This window comes from Eucalyptus grandis, chromosome 10 (genome assembly GCF_016545825.1).
Source record: "Eucalyptus grandis isolate ANBG69807.140 chromosome 10, ASM1654582v1, whole genome shotgun sequence".
NCBI classification, from domain to species: domain Eukaryota; kingdom Viridiplantae; phylum Streptophyta; class Magnoliopsida; order Myrtales; family Myrtaceae; genus Eucalyptus; species Eucalyptus grandis.
The window spans coordinates 32936748-32942673 of record NC_052621.1 but is presented as its reverse complement, the minus strand read 5'-3'; positions in this window follow the sequence as shown (position 1 = coordinate 32942673).

Genomic DNA, 5926 nt, shown 5'->3' with positions numbered 1-5926 from the left:
AAAGCAAGAAGAAACTCTACTTTCAATTAACAGAGTTCTGGCCATCTCATGTAAAGACCGATTTTTCCTTTCTACAACTCCATTTTGTTTTGAAGTGTAAAGAGAGAAGAAAACATGTTGAAAAGCGTTTTCATAACAAAAATTTGCAAAGTCTTGATTTTCAAATTCTCTCCCATGATCAATCTTAATACTTGAAATGGCATAACCTTTCTCATTTTGAACCTTTTTAGCAAACTTTGAATATCAAAAGGTTTCTACTTTATTTGCCAAGAAGAAAACCCAAGTAAATCTTGAGTAGTCATCTACAACTACCAAACAGTACTTCTACCACCGATGGTTTGAGTTTAGTTGGACCAAAAAGATCCATGTGAAGAAGTTACAAGACACGATTAGTGGAGACTTGATTTATAGATTTAAATGAGCTTCTGACCTGTTTTCCTAAGATACATGGAGTACACAATTCAGACTTTTCTGGTACGCCATTCTGGGGAGATCACGGACCAGCTTCTTAGATGATAGTTTAGCAATCCGTTTCATACTAACATGTCCTAACTTGCGGTGCTAGAGATTTGTTTCATCTTGAATTAAGATAAGACATTGAGAACTCTCTATACTTATGTCCAAAAGATAAATATCGCCATGCCTTCGTCCAGTGAAGGTTTGAGAGAACTCTCGACTAACTCCGGAACAAACATTGATTCTGAACCCTGTATTACATAGTTGACTTATGCTTAGAAGATTGTAGTTTACCTTTCACCAGAGAAACATTGTTGATGATCAAACTGCCAATCCTCACTGTTCCATGTCCAATAATTTTTCCTTTGTTGCTCTCACCAAAAGAGACATTTCCTCTTATTTGTTTTTCTAATTTTATTAAACTACTTGAATCTCTGGTCCTATGTCTAGAACAGCCATTATCCAAGTACCATTTTCTTTTCCTCTTAACAGTAACCTGCAGTCAAAAAGAGATCTCAACTTTTCTATGGTACCCAAATCTTCTTGGGTCTTGAGGAGTTAGTTATAAAAATAGTTTTTGCCAAATCGTTCTTAATAAGTCTCCAAACTTTAGGACATTCATTCTCAAAATGTTCAAAGCTATCACACTTAGAACATTTAAGAGCATTTTGACCAACGGGTTTTATAAAAACTTTTTGAAAGTGCTTTTTGTTAGCAGATTTTGGAGGTCTTTGTCCAAGTCTCTCCTTGACCTTTGGAGAATCAATCAAAAGAACACTTTCTTTATTCAGACCCAAACCGGATTCATTATAATAAGGTATTTGAGCTTAAAGAATTTGTTTTAAAGTTTTTGAGCCTTTGGAGAACTTTGTAGAAATATCCGAAATTTCCTTTTACAAAATTTCTTTTTTTTTTTTTTGAAAGAGAATCGGAATTTTCCTTTAAATCATCAAAATTATTTTTCAGACTTTCAAACTTTTCTCTCCAAGAATTATCCTATTATTTGAGTTTTGAATTTTCCTTCTTTAATTCGAAGATCATTTTAAGAGAAGATTTTAGGTTTAAACAAAGCTCATTTATATACTTAGAAACTTTAATGGAAATTTCTAAATGACTTACCTCAATTTCCTTGTTAGATTCTGAGTCTATGTCTGAGTCAAATTCTGATTTTGAGTCTAATAATGAGTGAGCCATTAGATAGATATTCGCAAACTCCTCTTCACTTTCCTCGCATTCTGTGTCACTCCAGGTTTCTGCTTTTAAAATTTTCTTATTTTTTTTCGTACTTTCCTTTCTTCTTTTTCAACAAGGGACAGTTAGGCTTGACGTATCATTTCTTCTTGCATTCAAAACAGATCACATCCTTGCTAGATTTAACATCTTCCATTGATCTTTTCTGGAAATTTTACTTGTTTTTCTTTTTCCAATTGAATCTTCTTTCTTTCCTATTTAGTTTCCTAAATTTCTTTATCATAAGAGCATGCTCCTCATCATCCATGTCATCATCTATGTCTATTTCATCAGAATCAACATTAGACTTAAGTACAATTGACTTCTAATCTTTTGGATCCTCTTCATCATTGATTTGTTCCACTTCATACGATTGAAAAGTGCCTATCAACTCATCAATAGATAGAGGCATAATTCTCTATGTCTCCCAAATTGATGTTTTCACATGGTTCCAGTTCTTGAAAGTTCTCGTAGAAGTTTGTTGACCTTTATTAGGATAGAAATTGATTGACCTTGATATGCCAACCCATTTACAATTTATGTAAATCAACTAAACATATCTCTCATAGACTCTCCGGGCTTCATCTTAAAGGATTCATATTAGCCAAGCAAGATATTTATTTTTGTCTCATTTACACGATCTGTTCCTTCATAGGTGACATGAAGTTTATCCCAAACTTCTTTAGTTATTTCACATGAAGAAATTCTTTTATATTAAGCAAGAGATAAGGTACCGTATAAAGAATAGATGGCCTTTGCATCAAGAGCCTGTCTCTTGGTAATTTTTACTTGGTTGGTTTCCTCAACATCCTTGTTTAAGACTTATTTTCCCTTGTCAGATACAGAAGTTACCTTTAGGTTGATTTCTCTTTCTACAACGTCCCATTCTAGAGGATCTCTAGATCTCAAGAAGGCCTTTATTTTATTCTTCCACACACTGTCTTCTTTTCCATCAAAAGAAGGTGGCTTGGTGCTACTTAACCCTTTTAGGAGTCCTAGTGCTAAACAACTAGCCATAGAAGATCTTTAAATTTAGAAGTAAAAACACTTCAACAGATGAGTATAGGATTGTGATACCAATTGATAAAGCTAGTATAAACACCTAAAGGGGGGGTGAATAGGCGTTTAAAATAAATTGTGATAAATAAAATAAATTTCGAACAAAGTATGATAAAACGAGTCACTAGACTTCTAATGAATGTTCAGAATCAGATAAGAGATGGAACTGATTTTTGTGATACTTAAAAGAATGCAAAAGATCTAAAAAAAGAAAGTCAAGGGAAGAAAAGATTGCACAAGAAATTTATAGTGCTTTGGCTTAAATCAAACCTACATCCACTTTCCCACGTTGATAGCCTTCTGGTTGGAATTCACTATAGCATCAATAAAGAAGTACAATTCTTGAGTGCAAACACTCAGTAGAAGATCATTTTCTCTCACTAAGTCACTCTTCTTGTGATTTTCTCTCTTGAATATAATTTGTAAGCACCGCCGATGAAGAATGAGTAGTTGGAAAGACTTCAGATTTTGGAATTTTAAATTTCACATCTCTACCTCAAATAGACTAAATGACCTCCTTAAATACTCCTCAACGTCTCACTAGCCGTTGGCATTTTCTAAAGGAATTTATTCCAATCAATCCATTTGATAAAATCGACTAAGGAAATATTATAGTCGTTTGAAGATTGAGATGACAATCCATTAATTCTAGTCTCTATACAATAAGGATCTAGGTTTCTATAAATGGACGCTTCCCAAAATGGAATTTGTCTTCAAGACTAATTTCATCAATTTGTGATTGATTCCATGAACGTATTTATAGAAGGAAAGTCAGATTCTTCGCTAGAGAGCCAAATGTTGAAGAATGAATTCCTAATGTGTTCATTTTGAATCATTGTCGGAAGATCAAAAAATCTGAGTCTGATTATATCCTCATTCTGGACACGGTTTCAGTCTGGATCGCGTTAAAGTGGCAAAGACTTCTTGAATGAATAGACTTTGGCAAAAGTCTGTGGTATAACTTTAGAAGTATTATATTCTTCAAAATAAGAATAAGAACTAGAAAGTTTTGTCAACTTCAAAACTTGGTAAGGGTTTTCTCAACCTTAATTTCTAGGCATGTGGTTGACGAGAGAAAAGAGAAAACTCTCGGAGATGGACAAAGATAGAATGGCTTGGAGGATTCCTCTTAGATAGAGCTGTGCCAGGGGACAAAGATTGTGGCACCACTCGACATGGCCCCCGATCCGCTAGGGTCGCCACAGTCCGCTTACCTTTCACTTGTCCTATTGACGTGTCACTCTGATACCATTTGAATTGTAGCGGGTCCATAAATCCTGGGGGGTTTGTATCATCTCAATCAGTCCCAGCGCAGTTCATATAACGGAAGCATACTCGACTTCTCCCTAACCCGTACTCAAACTAAATAATACAATGCAATGCACAACAACTACACTTTTCATATATATAGAAGCTAATGCCGAACCACTTTTATTTACATACTTTGATGGACATCACAAGTCGGTACAACAAAAGGCCAAGGCTTTAACTAAGCTCGGCTATAACCAAAAATAACCCGACTCTACATCAGACATGTACATCAATCAATCATCCAGTGTCGGCCATCCAAAAAGTGTCAACCTCTACTAGTCACACGCTCTAATCACACCCAGCCCGGTGCATTTGCTAGTGGTGGCGGCAGCATCCCCATGATCCTCCCGTCGCAACGAACATGGATGAAAAGGAACTCCTGGACTATAGGGCCATCAGGTAGGCCCACATCATACATAACCAAAACACGAACGCGGATAAACACTAGACCATGAACACCAACGCAGGGGTGCTCCGAGCACTCGACCTCAACATCAGACGGTAAGCCGTAAAATGTACCACGAGTGACAAGTGACAGAGGCATCTCTCAATCTGAAATGTTAGTCTCCAAAAGGGGTGAGTACAATTACTCAGCAGTAAAGATCCATCAAACTACATAATGCAACAAGCAGGACAACCACAATTCCATGTGACATGCACATATCATCCGTGTGATCATACTTGCATTTCCATGAAATTCATTCATTAAAGCAATTCATATTCCATGCCATATGCACATACACGCGCATGATTTGTATCATCCATACAATCACATATATATTCCCATGAGATCCATTCATTACCTTCATGATCGCATTCTCAATGCCATATAGTATCGACTCAAGTTCATATGCAATTATATCCCATGCCATATGCACACACACATGCGCATGATTCAATTCCCATTTTAACTTTCAAAAGGATCTCATTTTTCTTCCAGGGTCCAGTGTTTGCATCCCTCATATATCGCTCGCACCCAACCTAGCATCGCGAGGAACCTCCGGTACACACCTCCGGGCATCCGGCACACACCTCCGGGCATCTCGCACCCCAACTGGCATCGCGAGGTCATCCGGCACACACCTTCGGGCATCTCGAAACTCCCGAGGACATCCGGCACACACCTCCAGGCATTCGGCGCACACACTCTGCGCATCCCGACACTATCGAGGCATCGTCGGCTCACACCTCCGACGGTATCATCATCATAGTGCATATTCAGATATATATATATATCTCATTTTCAAATTAACATTTGATGCAATAATGTTAGAGGTTTAAAACAGCCTTTTTGATGTCATGTGATATGCCAAATGTCACCATATATGCAGTACAAATAACACCCACGATATCACATTTCATAAAGCAATTCATTTGTTCTTGAAAATGAAGCAAATTTTCGGACAAAGCAGAATGCACTCCTTTAATTAAAATTCTGGAAAAATTAGTAAACGATCTCAATAAATTCTGAAAATTTAATATGTTAGAAACAAGATCTAGAGAAAAAATGCTTCCTGAAGAACACCATGTCAAAAGAGCTTTGTACGAGTCGCTACGGTCCATGCATCACAGCTTGAAGTTTCGGAACATCACCATTGCACAGTTTTATTCATAAATTCATTATAAACCCTAAATCAACTCAGAAAATTCTGAAATTTTGATATGTCATATTTAAGACCTAGGGTTAAATTTTTTGCGAAGAAATAGAAATCAATTTCGTTCTGGATTAAAATCTATAGTCGATTTAATTCTCCCTACTCTCGGTACAGTTTTCCAGATTAATCCCTTTCAAAGAAAATTCGTTTCCACTATCAATACTTGTTGATTTATTCTCAAATTTTAGTATGTTACTCGTAAAGATATCATCTAC